Source organism: Chelonia mydas, chromosome 2 (assembly GCF_015237465.2).
Source record: "Chelonia mydas isolate rCheMyd1 chromosome 2, rCheMyd1.pri.v2, whole genome shotgun sequence".
In the NCBI taxonomy this organism is placed as follows: domain Eukaryota; kingdom Metazoa; phylum Chordata; order Testudines; family Cheloniidae; genus Chelonia; species Chelonia mydas.
This window is the reverse complement of record NC_057850.1, coordinates 94,265,769-94,281,079: the sequence shown is the minus strand read 5'-3', so window position 1 is coordinate 94,281,079 and position 15,311 is coordinate 94,265,769. Positions and strand designations below refer to the sequence as shown.

The window sequence follows — 15,311 nt, the reverse complement described above, 5'->3', positions numbered from 1 at the left end:
GGCTCCCAAGATTGTATCTGTGAAGCCAAAATGCAACATTTTACAGAAGCAGTATTGTTTGCAACACAGACCACGGATTTAAAACATAGCCACTATTCACATACCTGTCACTAACTGGCTGACCCCAGGCAAGCACACATGAGCCACAAGACCCCCAAAATGGTGAGAAATCACAGGGGCAGGGGAAATCAGTGTTCCAGGACCATACTGTACACGGGGCATGTAGCTCTTGGGGAGAGCCAGCAATGTGGGGGGAAGGGCCTTATCATTACTGTCCCCACATTTTCCACAGGATGTATTCATTATGCAAGATATCTCGCTGCTGAGGGTGTGCAGGGAATCAAGGGAGGGTCTTCTCCAAGATGGTGGTTTCCACCTGGTTCTTATACAGCTCACCTGTGTGCGACATTGGTCCCCTCCTCCCCTCCATGATGTCAGAGTGGTATGGGAAATTTACCCTTAATGTGGCAAGAAACAAAGCAGCTCTGCCAAAGAACCTGCAGCAGCGGATTGCCCAATATCGCCATGAGAGTTTTCTGGAGATCTGAAGCAGATTCCCATGAAGTTAGGGAGTCAATCAACGCCCTGTTCCGCCACTCAGACTCGGCATGTGGTAGTACGCACATCATACAGACACAAGCCTGCTTTCTGCAACCCTCCTCCCCCAACAACTCACTTCGACGATTCCCAAAATCAAAGCCACTTACCAGGGGCCTCCTCTCTCATTTGTGCTTCACCAAGATCTGACAGCTGCAACTGGCTAGCCTCCTCCAGGGTAGACAAAAACTCCAGGCTGCATGCATCTCTGACCTCTGAGTCGTCCTTTGCCTCTAGGTCCCCCTCCCCCTCCACATCCTCATCCAAGATTTCCTCCTCCTGGCTCAGTCCCCTCTCGACTGGCACGCGAGCCACCGAAGTATCCACAGCGGCCTTTGCAGTGGAGGTGGGGTCACCACCAAGTATCGCATCTTTTTGTAGAACCAGGGGCTCATGGGCGCAACACCAGAACAGCAGTTTACCTCCCGCACCTTATGGTAGGCGTTCCGCAGCTCCTGCACTGCAGTGTGTCCCGATCATGGGCCCTTTCTAACATGCGTCATGAAATCTGTCCATAGGTATCATAATTCCTATGGCTGGAGCGCAGCTGGAACTGGAGAGCCTCCTCTTCCCAAATGCTAATGAGATCCAGCAGCTTGGCATTGCTCCAAGCGGGGGATCACCTGGTGCATGGAGCAGGCATGGTCACCTGGAAAGATGTGCTGAGTTCAAAATTTTCAAAACTTTCAAAATTTCCAAGGAATTTGTGGGCCACACGGTTCGTCATCTGAGGGCAGGGGAGTAGAGTTCAAAACGATGACCAGAGAGGCAAGAACAGGTATTGTGGGACATCTCCCAGAGGCCAATCGCAGCACTGTAATCAACCAGGATGTCTATGTAAAGGGACTGTTCTCCCCTTACTAAAACTCAGTGGGGGTGTTTTGGTTGGCTAGCTCCCAGTACCAAAAGAAAGGGAAAGGGTCGATAGGAAATCAGGACCCTGAGACTGACAGTCCCAGGAACAATGGGGAGAGGCCAATGCTCCAGGTCAGCCTGAATGACAGGGCAGGTACACTAATCAGGGAGTCAGGAGGCTAGGGGGGGTCCCGTCCTCCTTGTGAGCTGGAATTGTCTGGGTCAGACAGAGTGGGACCGAGTTAAGGAGAAAGCAGGAGCCCAAGCTGAGCTGGGGAGCAGAGCTGTGCCAGCCAGAGACTGGCCAGAAAAGCAGCCCAGAAAGCAGGTCTGTGCTGGGAGCAAAGTCACAGAAGCAGCCCACAGAGCAGGAGAGAGATAAACAAAAAACTCTGCTGGGAGCAGGGCTGCAGCAACCAGACCCAGAGGGGCCAGAGAAGCAGCCCAGGGATCTGGAGGCAGAGCAGCAGCAGCAGCTGCCGTGCTGAGGCAGAGTGGAGCTGGAGCTGAGGCAGACTGGTTGATCTGGATCTGGACCTGGAGCTGGGGCTGGGGCTAGAGCAGTCCAGAGCTGGGTGTGGTGAGCAGCTGGGAACAGCGAGGGGGACAATTGGGCAGCGGGCCCAACTCAGGGAGATGCCCCAGGCCAAGAAGCCTGGCAGGCCAGAGTTGGAGGGAGATTGTAATCCCGACACTGGGAAGAAGGGTCCTGCCACCTGAAGAGCATGCGGCCACCGCCAGAGCAAGTATCCGACCGCAGCATTCGTGCGGCACAGCCAGGGCCTGAGAAGGAGGCCTGGGACTCGTGAGGAACAGACTGAACTGCCCTTACATTCCAGAGATGCTGGTTGTGATGTCCTCATGCCCCAGAGCAGGGTGATGGGTTTTCCTTTAACCTTTCCCATTTTTTCCTATTTTTTTTAAATTGATTGCTGTTTACTAAATTGTATTTGCTTTGAACTGTATGTAATGGTCAGTGGGTCAGGGAAGGGTCCAGTGCAGAGAGAACACCCTGGAGTGGGGACACCCTAGCCCCTGCCCTAAGTAACCATGACAAGCTGGGGGTCGAGCCCCCCAGGAATTCTGGGCCCAGCCTTGCTGGGGTTACGAGGACTCTGCCACACAGAGTGGAAGGGGAGCCCTTGAGGTCAAGCAGGCCTCTGGGTAAAGGCAGTGGGAGCGAGGACTCAGATCCTTTCGCTAGCCCACTTCACTGGGGTAGTGTATAAGCCAGGAAAGTTCCCCACAATAGCAGGACCATTCCCCCGATTACATAATTGGTATCACAAACAGGATCCTATCCCACTGGTTTACTGGTTGAGTTCTGGTAGCACTGTCCAGGACTGGTCAAGAACTTTACCATGGCTGGAATTGAAGAACTATGGGCCCAGTTTGCTGAAGTTTAGCGCAGATTATCAGACCAAGCTGAGGCATTACAATAAGCTAGAACAGAACAGAGAGAAGCCTTATCACTGGCTAAGGCAGTAATAGACCAACAGTCAGAAAAAGCTAAGAACTCCCCTACTATTTATGTTCCACGGGAGCAGAAGGTCACACAGTTTGGTTGCTTCCCAACAAGACCAGGAGACATTACAGCAGAGGAGTGCATCAAGTCTGTGAAGGCGGCTCTGCGTGTGCTAAGAGTACCTGAAGAAGATCGTGTGGACTTCATAGAGGAACACCTCAAGGCCACAGTAAAGTTCATGGCAATGGCAGACAAGAAAGACATGGAAAAGGTATTTGAAGTCCTCCTAGAAGAGTATGGAGACAAGGTACCTATTGGAACCCGACGAAAGGAGTTCTTTGAGAGAAAGCAGGAGCCTGGTGAAACTATCCGGGCATATGTGTATGACCTCCAGGAGAGAATGAGCAAAGTGGAGTGGTGAGACTTTCAACGAGTTCCATACTCAGATACGGTTCTCAAACAGCAGTTGGCACTGGGCTCCAGGATGATTCCCTCCACGGTTAAATGAAAAGAAGGTTGAAGGAAGAGCCTGGTAAGAAGTTCCATGAACTCATGCAGACTGTCATTATGTGGTCAGAAGAAGTGGAAGTTCCTGTGGAAGAGATGGCCACGTCTAACCCCTGTACATGAAGAAGTGGGGACCTAGTGAATGCAACTGCTGGGAAAAATACCCTGCCCTGAACACATTTAACAATGGAAAGTGATGCTGTCCAAAAACTGGCAGTCCAACAGGAAGAGATGCTGAAAATGATGACTGAATTGGTGAAAGAAAAAAATCCCATTAGTATGCCAAAGTATCCAAGGGCACTGGGATCCCGACGATCCCCACTGAAGGATGAGCTGGGAAGGTACATTTGTTACACTTGTAAAAGGCCAGGGCATACTAGGGGAGAATGTCCATGGAGAAGGAGAATAGAGTCTCAGGCTCTGGAAACAAATGGGGCACCAGGAGTGAGCGGTCCATCTACAGTAGAAGGCCAAGCAGTGGCAGAAGGATTCTTAGGCCTGTCCTTCGTGGAAAATCACTCTGCATACAGTGTTGAAAGGAACACAGGCAGTGCCAGCATATCAAGCGACTTCTGTAAGCGAGCATTTGGAGACTAACTGCTGACGTACTATAGCAGGGGTGAAGATCAGGTGTTTGTTAGATACTAGCTCAGAAGTCACCACCATTACTGAGTCGCATTTTCAAAAATATTTGAAAGACAAGGAGCTGACCATGCACAGCACACAGTTTGTACATCTAACAGCAGTTAATGGACTGGCAATCCAAGCGGTGGGATGTTTTGAAGCAGACAGACTACATGGGCCAGATGCTGCCAGGGAAATGCATCTTCATCCTGAAAGACAAAGCCTCTGAAGGGAGCCATATGGGAGAAGGAGTCCCAGGGATTCTAGGGATTAACATCTTTAGCAAGCTGAAGGAGCTACTGTTGTCAGCAGAAGGAACCAGGAGGATGAACCATCATGGGCACTCTAAGAAGAATGCTGTGCTGAGTAGAGTACTGGCTTGAGCGGAGTACTTCACTGGGCCCTGCGGGGCAGAATGGAAATGTTAAAGTGGGCAAAAAACAGAAGACTGTTATTCCTCCTCAGAGAGGGAAGATCCTTGATAAATACTGCTGGGTACCAGGAAATACCAATAGATATCAAGCTCTTGTAGAGCCTATGTCTGGGGTAAACCTACCTAATAGGCTCTAGCCAGCCAATGTACTGACTAATGCCATCAAAGGAAGAGTACCAGTGAGAGTCTTCTAAACTCAAGTTTGAAGGCTATGGAGTTGCATCCTCAAAACAGAACTTCAGAGGTACGCCGGCCTAAGGGAGTGGTTCCTCAGATGAAAGTAACATTTGAAGAGAATGGAAATAAGCTGCGGGAGACAAGGAGGAAGAAAGGAGGACAAGTTACCTTTCCTCAAGAAAGATGTGGTGGGAGACTGCCAGTTCCAGTTCAAGCGGCATGCTAAGGTCCACCTACACAGGTGGCTAACTTAAGGGCGTTGCCAGAGACGCATCAAGTCTAAGGATGAGGTGACCAATTTTGATGACTGGGTCAAAGGCGTCCATGACAGGCCAAAGACAGCCAGCGAAGTTGCCCTCAATACAATTAAAGGCAGCCCAAAGTAGGAAAAGGACTTATAATTGCAATCCAGTGGGGCTCTCATCAGACCTAGCAACTGTGTAGCAGTTCGTAGCCATAGACGCCGGAGAAGTAATAAAATACAAGACAAATAGGAGCCAAATCCCCACACTGTGGTCACCTACAACAATCCCGAACTGCCGGTTTTCACTATCCAGCATCAACAAGGAGGTCCTGAGAGAGTAGTACATAGGGACCAGTTAAAAACATTGGACTTTTAGTCTGACCAAGGCTCATAGGAGGCACAGAGCAGCATTTCCTGAGAAGACTGAAACCAATGGGGCAAACCCAAACCCTGACGAAAATGGCCAAATCTCTCAAATTGACCTGGTGCTCCCCGGAGACAGGGGAAGAGAAAAATGAACCATGAGTCCGAAGAAAGTCCCAGAGAACTACTAAGGGACTAAGGGTGTACTTCCTGTTAAACTTAGAACCAATAACAATCATTTCTATGTCGTGTTTTAATGAATATTATGTATAGTAAGACGAAGTAGATGTAGAATGTTAAATATGTTAAATATTCTTTTGATAATTGTTATAAGGTTTTTACTGTGACATGATGTGGGTATATGTTGTTAATATGGGTCCTGGATGTACCAGTGAGAATATCATGGCTGTGGCAGAATTTTAGCAACGGGGAATGTAAGGGGATTATTGTCCCTTTACTAAAACTCAGTGGGTGTGTTTTGGTTGGCTAGTTCCCAGTACCAAAGAAAGGGGAAGGGTCGATGGGAAATCAGGACCCTGAGACTGACAGTCCCCAGGAATAATGTGGAGAGGCCAATGCTCCAGGTCAGCCTGATTGACAGAGCGGGCAGGCTAATCAGGGAGTCGGGAGGCCGGGGGGGGGCCCTGTCCTCCACATGAGCTGGAATTGCCTGAGTCAGACTGACTGGGGCCGAGCTAAGTAGAAAGCAGGGCCCAAGCTGAGCTGGGGCCAGAAAAGCAGCCCAGGAAGCAGGTCAGTGCTGGGAGCACAGTCACAGAAGCAGCCCACAGACCTGTGCTGGGAGGAGATCTGCAGCAACCAGAGCCAGAGAAGCAGCCCAGGGAGCTGGAGACAGAGTGGAGCTGGGGCTGGAAAAGTCCAGAGCCAGGTGTGGTGAGCAGCTGGGAAGAGTGAGGGGGACCTTGGGCAGCAGGCCCAGCGCAGGGAGACGCCCCCTGCCAGGATGCCTTTCAGGCCAGACTTGGAGGGGGATCATAATCCCAATGCAGCAGGGGCAATGCTGGGAAGAAGGGTCCTGCCACCTAAAGCCTGAGAGCTTGTGGCCATCGCCAGAGCAAATGTCCGACCTGCAGAATCCCTGCAGCACAGCCAGGGCCTGAGGAGGAGGCCTGGGGCTTGTGAGGAACAGACTGAACTTCCCTTACATTCCAGAGATGCTGGTTGTGATTTCCCCATGCCACAGAGCGGGATGACATGCTTTCCTTTAACCCCTTTCCTATTTTTTTTAATTGACTGCTGTTCAAAGCAAATACAATTTATTGAACTGTATGTAGTGATCAGTGGGTCAGGGAAGGGTCCAGTGCAGAGAGAGCACCCCAGAGTGGAAACACCTTAGCACCTGCCCTAAGTGACCAAGCTGGGGGGCTCAGTTCTGGGCCCAGCCTTGTTGGGGTTACGAGGACTCTGCCACACAGAGTGGAAGGGGAGCCCTTGAGGTCAGGCAGGCCTCTGGGTAAAGGAAGTGGGAATGAGGACTCAGATCCTTTTGCTAGCCCACTTCACCAGGGTAGTGTATAAGCCTGGAAAGTTCCCCACAATAGCAGGACCATTCCCCTGCTTACAGCTACACTGGCACCATGGTGCTGTAGCCCTGGCTGTATGCCTCTCGTCAGGGTGGCTTTTTAGAGCACTGCAACTGCGCAGTTTCTGTGCACTAAGTGACTTGACAGTATGTACACCTCATGAGTTACGATGCAGAAAGCTGCTTTTCTGTGCAGAAACTTGCCAATGTAGACAAGGCCTAAGACTGAGAGCACTCCTACCACATGGGAAAAGATAAAAGACCCTGGAAGCATCTCCATGTTGCCTCTTTCCTGCTCTGATCTCTGGACTATGGACTTACACTAAATGTAAGTCCAACCAATTGACTGAGGACCTTCCAATCTTCTGGAAGTTACCAGAAACTACAAGCCATCAGTCTGTAACATCACTGCTTCAAAGCTGATACATACAATCATTGCAGAGTTCTTGTAATTGATTTCTTTGGCCATTTTAAATCTCTCATTCTTTTCTCTTATAAATAAACCTTTAAATATTAGATAAAGGATTTGCAACAGCATGATTATTGAGTAAGATCTGAGTTATATATTGACCTGGGTAGGTGGGTGATCTTCTGAGATCAGAAGAACCCTTTGTTTGATTAAACTGGTTTTAAATAACTTCTCATCATAAAGTCTAGTCTAGTGTCTGTCTGATGAAATAAGGGCTGGGATACCTAAGAAGACTGCATTTCTGAGTTCTTGTTAACAAGAGTGGTGAGACAAAAGTTTACTTTTGTTACTGGCTGGGTCTATCTTATGGAAGAATAGCCACTAGTTTAGGGTGGGTCTGCCCCATTTCTAAGCAGTTTGTCCAGAATCTGGTATTCTCAGCTGTGACCCACTGAGGCACGGTGACATATCCTTATACATTTTAATTAACGATGAATCATTGAAAGGGACATCTATTTAACATTCATTATCTGTTAGCAGCAAAATAAAGAGAACAGATGTCTGAACTGTGTCACTGTCTTTATTTTAACATGACATTCCTAAAACATTTCAAATTAGTACCTGTGAGAAATTTTATAGGGCAGATAAGCACCAACAGCCAGATTCTAGTAACCTTTACTCATGCAAACAGGCTTTACTCGGGTGAGTAGAAGGTGCACTATTAGCCCATTACATACAAACTTCCCACACAACACTTTAATAAAGTACCCTTTAAATATTGTTGAATCTTCAAAGACTAGAGCAAACACAGCCAAACTATATATTTTACCTGGAAGTACAGGTTTGCAACAGACTAAATGTTAACTTAAGTCAGACATAGCTCTGGATATTAGAGCTGCATGATATGCTGCAGAGATTGACATGGTGTATTTAAAAATGTTTAAAAGATTACAGTGTAAAGGACCATACCATAATTTTGTTTCAGAAACATGTTTCAATTCAGAAAGTGCCCAGCAATCTAAATCAATATCAGTAAATTGCCACAAACTGGAGTGTTATTTACCTCAAATATCTAAAATATTTTACAAAGCTTGGTATGTCTACTTACAAATATGTCAGCTAAATCCTGACATTTGTGGAAAGTGTTTGAATTAATAGCTTGTTTTGTCAAATTCAGAATAGTACACAAACTTTACAATGTATGAAATTCACAGAAACACTGCTCATCTTTTAAAAAAAATGAAAGCATCTTATTCTGTGCTTCTTAGAATTTTCTAGGTTTTATATATAAAAACTAAAGTGTAACTAATGTGAGCAAAAATTTGTTGTTGCTAGGCAACCCATAGAACACATTGTGAAGGCACAGGTGACAATCTATGAATGAATTAAAACAGAAGAATCATTTTGTAAAAGGTCAAATGCAACTCACTATTTGAACTCCTGACGAGCACAATTACTTATTATTATACATTTTAATCATAAACAAGTAGGTCATGATCCTGCCACAATTATTCATGAGAAGGACTATTCAGAGGAGTACAGGTTGTAGGGTTTTTTTATAACAAGAAAATTCAGATTGTATGCAGTTTACTAATTTTCCTCTAAGGACCTGGCCCAAAGACCACTGAAGTCAATGGGATTATTTAAACTGAATTCAATGGACTGTGAATCAGGCCCTTAATGCTCATAATAGGACAAAAACAACAGACCATTAACTAGTGGCTTAGTAGGGCCATTAATTTAGAGTGCAGGCATACTAACTGCTAAAAATCAGATAAAAATTTATTGCCTAATCACTGGCATGATGAAGGGCTCAATTCCACAAACCCTTATTCCCATGAGTAATCAGTACACAGATGAGGAGTAATCCCTTTGAAACCAATGGGAGAAAATGTTGTAGTTCCCATAACCTGTGGTAACATAGAGGCAATGCACATAATCTTCAGGAGAGAAACTGCCACTTAAGGCCAAGCACAAAGTATTTAATATGAATGTAAATAGTGTGTAAATCCTTTTAATGCCACATCTCCGACTGTCTTGAAGTGGTGTGACAATAATAGAAGTTCCTTCACACAGAATTAGACTTATGAATGCTGAGGGTCAGAAGATTCATTAATATTAAATAAAGCACATTATAAACAGAAATTATGTTAAAAGCACTCATATTAATTGTTTTCATGCACTGAAATAAGTCAGTTTATTTCACAAAGGATGACGATGACATCATAGGCGCCATCGTGAATTCCTTCAAAGACCTTGAGCAAATGTCACAGAAAATATAGGGTAAACTACAGAAAGAAAATATTCAAGTCAGTGCATTCCACATAATATCAAGTTGCTGCTTTTGTTCACAATAAGTTACCACAATGTAACCAGGTGAAAGACCATCCATTATGCCCATTACATCAGTTATAACCCCTCCAGTTAAACAGAGCTTTTGTTCTCAATCAATATAAGCTAAAGCATTGCATATTTTCTTAACTTATTCTTAGCCAGATTGTAATTTAAATATCAACATGCTGCAAGGTATTTACTGCAATGTTTCAAGAGAAACCCCAGACTGCAGCTTATTTCACGTTCACAATAATGCTAACTCTGTCCTCAATCAATCAACAGGAAAAGCACTGTGCTCGTCTTTAGAAAAGCTACCTGTAATGATTTACTAGCATGGTTAAAAATAGTTTGCTATATGATAAAACTTTTCATTTACTGGCCAACAGCAACCTGTTATTTATTACTCAATCAAGGCTGACTGGCAGGTACAATTTTCTCTTTGGATAACAGCATTAGAGCACAAAATGAACCACTCAGCAAATAATTCTGCTCACAATGTGGAAACACATAAACAACAGGATATATTCACAAACAATGAAAATTTCTATTATACAGAATTCTTTTGTACTGTGGTCAAAGTGCACAATAAATAAAATAAATGTTGTGACCAAAGAGGTTGTAATGGATCAAAACAAAACTGTAGAAATCATACAATACTCCTTTTAATTAGACTATTTAACGTGACATCAAATTGTTTTCCCTCTTAGAAACAGCACTTCAACAATGCATGAAATCTTTGCAGCTCAGGATATTAGAAGACAATAAAAGGATTCCTGTCTCTTACAAGGAAGTTGCAGCCTGTGAGCACAACTAGTATGGTGTAAAATTGTGTCAGATGAATTTTAATGCAACACAAATATGAAAGATTCAAAAAGAACAAAGGCAGCATAGTACTATTCCACACTACACAAATGACCTATTATGATCTGAACAGCACACCACATTACAATTAAAGTTATTTCAAAAGAGGGTCACACAGTTCAAATGTAACGGCTGCAGAATGAGGTATTTCCTTTATGTAATATTAGAGAAATGCAAAATATCAAACACTGTGGTAATGTTAGAAAGTTGAAAAGACACTCATATTTAGGCCACTGGGAATCCAGATCTTTAAAAAAATGCTTTAATTACAAGTATTATCCTTACTGACTATAGATTCCAAATTTGTGGGAGTTCAGATATTTATCAAAGACCGTAATTGATGTGCATATATTTAGGATATTTTCGTGCACAGACTTTAATAGACCGTATTTCAAGTTGCTGGGCATTCTAAAATACTTTGTGTACCTTTTTTAAATGTTTAAATCAATGAAAGTAACTAGAGTCTTGGTGGGTTAAATTTAGGCTGACCAGAAGTCCTCATTTTATAGGGACAGTACTGATTTTTGGGTCTTTTTCTGATATAGGCTCCTATTACCCTTCACCCCAGTCCCGATTTTTCACACTTGCTGTCTGGTTACCCTAGTTAAACTAGTTGGGTAAATTTCTTCCACATCCTGCTGCTTCTGCAGCAGCTTCAATTATATTCCCAATGGTGGCAGTTGACAGATTTTGACAAAAACAGAATTGCAAGTAAGGTTTCTCTCTGTGATATTATTGTCTCTGATTCTGGATCAAAAGGAGCTATTTTTACCAGCTGCGTAAAGAAATAGTGTACACAATGGGGTCAGTTTGAAAATTGCTGGATGGCAAAAAAAAGTACACACAAACCCATTAAGATGTAAGCCAGTGTTAGACTGGTGCTTGGTTAATGGGGGTGGGGGGAGGCGAAGAGACAACAAAATAAAGATAATCGGTACATCACGTAGGTCCACTGTGAAACAAGTCATTATCAAGTCTGGTAAGATGTTTTGTCATTTATTTCCATCAGGACTTGGGCCCTTTCTTTAATCCGAAATAATCATTTTGGTATGAAATCATTAACCCATGGCTACAGTGTTGATTGCAAGGAATAATAATTCTCCTACTTTCCCTGAAAAAGAGTAGAATATACTTGTATAATAATCACAACTTAAAAATGGATGCTGCTATTGAGAATGTTAAACAAAGAGAGAACTTCCTATACTGAAATCTAAATTCAACTATATCCCTGTGTGGAGAGGGATTAACCAATGGACTACATGGCATTAAGAATTAAACCAAAATATACCTTTAATAAAATAGTGATTCATGTATCATATTTTATATGAAAGCACTCATAAAGAGACATTTTTCTTCTAAGAACTGTGAAATTCATGAGTTGTGTTAAGATAGCTTTAGTTTCCAGAAACTATATATTCTACCAAAATTTCACTCCAAACCTAAGATTAATTTGTTTTTCAAAAACGAATTACACTTCCTCTGTTTGTACTATAGCACTGTTTCACCCACCTGAACATCAGACTGTCACTTCACAGGTTGCATTAGATCACAATATCTTTAGTTTGGTTCCCAGCCAGGGCTCACTCAGTCATAAAACAAGACTGAATATAGCAAAAGCACTGGAAGAACCTTTGTAATGGGTTGGCCACTTGCCTAGAGGGTAGAAGAAGCTTTATAGCCCATGTTTGGCATTAAAGTGGCATTAGCCATCTGGGCTCTCCCAGTTCTGATCTACTTTTACAGGCCACAGGAAAACATTCTTAGAATTTAGATCATTATAATAGAAAATTAATGTATGTAAATTTTAGGGAAATTAAATAATTTAAGAAATACCCTAATGAGATAAAATGCTCTTTACATATTTCAGAATCATCTAGGCAACAAGTTCCAACATACAGACCCTCTATTTCATTATTTATTTTCTTGGATGATGAGAAAATTCATGTTATTACATCCCCTAAAGAGGATTTATTCACTTACAGGAAGACAGGCTTTAGTACACTTTTTTAAGGCTTAACTGTAAAGTACTACAGTCAGACTCTCTCATTCATTTGGAAATATACTTTTATATAAAGGAAAGAAACCTGAATCTTTAATGTTTCATTTTCTGAATAAAATTTGCATTCATTTAGAAAATTCAGGCAGGATAGGATCTGATTAGCTATAGACAATACACACACATTCATACATTTCAACCACAGCGTCTCATGATTTTTGATGCTATTTTTTTACACAATAATATGCATTTGTACATTATATGTGATATATTTAGTTTACTCACATCTGCATCTCTACTTTCCGCATATAAGCTTAGACTAACATCTACCTGAGGTTGTGAAATCTGAACTCTCATGCCCTACATCTTTTCAACAGGAGACAATTTTCCAGAGAGACTACAGCGAAGGTCTAGTCTGCCTTCTCCAGGACACCAGCCCAGCTACCATGAATAACGCGTAGTTCTGAAGAGTACTCCATTGTTATCAGCCACACGTCAGATTTACAGCTCTAAAAGTACTTCAACCATATAAGCTATGCCATGATGAAATTCCTGTCTTCATATGTGTCACTTGTGGACGTTTACATTAACCTTGTGTGATGCCTGCTAATATGCAGCCATTGTATGTTTACTGCATATACTCTTCCTTTAATTTGTACATATTTGGAGGTACGGCCAATTATTTTCGGAAGGTAAGTCAACAAGACAATTCTGCCTCCAATTAAGAGCCCTAACGTGCTGTGATACTGCCCGGATTCAATCTTTTCATTGCTTTGGATCAGTCCCCCATAATACCACTACTGACTCAGGAGCTAAGGGTTAACACACGCCACTAAGGTTCAAAGATAGCTTTCTGAAACCAACTAACGCTTGACCCTACAAATCATGATTTTTGGGAGGGGGGGGAGTGGGGGAGGGAGGCGTGATTGCTCGCTGTACTTAAGATCATTTCCCTAACATTTCCCAACTGAAGGCTACGGGAGTCCGCTGTAGGTGGGATTCCAACCAAACTCTGCTGTGTCCTTTGGGAAGGAACATCCCTGTCAAGACAGAAAAGTGTTCCAAAGGTCATAGAATCATAGTATATCAGGGTTGGAAGGGACCTCGGGAGGTCATCTAGTCCAAACCCCTGTTCAAAGCAGGACCAACCCCCAATATTTGCCTCGGATCCCTAAATGGCCCCCTCAAGGATTGAACTCACAACCATGGGTTTAGCAGGCCAATGCTCAAACCACTGAGCTGCCCCTCACCCCCTCAATTTATGATTATTTCCATTGCCCTGTACACCGCGTCTGCAAGCTAAGCATCGCATCCGGGAGAGCGAGAGAGATTAGCTCTGCGATAAGCTCCCAGCTACTTGTAGAATTGTAGATTTCATACGGCCTCTCCCTTATCTGGCTTTGGGGTCGGGAACGGGAAATATGATAGAGAAACACGGCTCATGCTTTCGAGAAAAAGCCCTTGACATGAGAGCTGGAGCCTGAGACTGCACCTTCCTCCCTGCCCTCTGCTGTGACTGCCTGCCTGATTCAGACCCGGCTCCGCAGCCGACACACCGCCGGCTAGGTTTAAATTCCTTTCGCCTTCCTGCCTAAGCAGCCCATTACGCGGGAGGCTCCACTATAGTGTCTCTTCTGAGCACCTAGTAGGATTCTGCTCTGAGTCACTCGGGTGTGAATTCGAACTCACGTCACTGAAGTCAATGGAGAAGTTAATTCTTCATTGCACCTAAGGAGCAGAGACCAGAATTGTTACTGCCCCTTCTCAGCACGTTGTCTGCATCTTGTTCTCAGGAGGAGCCTTTCTTAGCAGCAAACAAGCACCGGTGCTACCAATTGAACCCCTTTCCCTTTACTCCAAACACCTGCCTGTCTACAAACACGTGTAGGAATGGAAGGAACTCCTGGATTGGGGACTAATCACACTGCTTCCCGTAAACTGGCAATGTTCTCCCTGAACAACTTCCTAATAAAATCATAAAAGCTCTTCTGGCTCATGCATTCAAACAAAAGCAAACTAATCATGATTTCGGCTGGGGTTCATTAGGGCCTTTCAATTCGCATTGATCCAGCACCCGCAAGACACACACACACAGAGAAGGCAAAGTTCTGAAGCGTTTAGAAGTGTCTGAAGTTTGGAAAGTTCTGTCCGTTCTGTTGATGTTTCTGTCTGTCTGGGTCGCCGTATCGCTGCCCTTCAGAGCAAGCTTTTATGGACTAGCAGAGTAAGCATTACCTGTCTAGTGTACACTCTTGAAAGTGACTCTGACTACCTCTTTGGGTTACACCGTTTCGGCCACTTTTTCCTATCCATTGGCATATATATGTTTGCACACACTGGCGGTTGTCAACCAGTGTGTCTGTCAGTCTTTCAATTCCCCTTCCACGCGGTCTGCCCATTGAGATGTAACTCCCCTCGCCCCCAATTTTCCTACACTCCTTCCAGCCCCCCAGTCCAGCTACTTTGCTCCTCTTCTCCGGCCCCGAGCCATAATTCTTCCTGCACCAATCTTCGCTGCTTCCTCAGTTGGTTTGCCAGGCTGCTATGGAGCCGTTCAAAAGTCTCGGGTTTTTCCATCATTTCCTTCTGTGGGAGCCATCCCTCCTCTAACGGAGAAAGGGGATCTCTGGCCAAAGTTTGCAGAGACTGTCCCCACTTTCCCCTCCCCCCCCCCCCTCCGGTTCAAGTGGAAGCTTTAAACGGGGAGTGGATGGGGGAAGAAACACCCAAAGGGAAATTTCCTCACCAGCTTGAGACACCGCGACAGGGAAAAAGAGGCTCCCATCAAATTACAAAACCCAATCACCTCTATTAGCCAAACAAGTCAATCATCAAGGAAAACAGGAAAAACGGTGCCTTCACTGCGGGGAAGAGGCTGTCTGTAAGATACACAGCCAACGCAA

General features: G+C 44.3%; 1 protein-coding gene across 3 annotated transcripts in view; it reads right to left on the bottom strand.

Moving 5' to 3' along the window:
• DOK6 (docking protein 6) overlaps positions 1–15,311 on the bottom strand; it is a 437,516-nt gene that overhangs the window by 421,200 nt on the left and 1,005 nt on the right. The window lies entirely within an intron of this gene.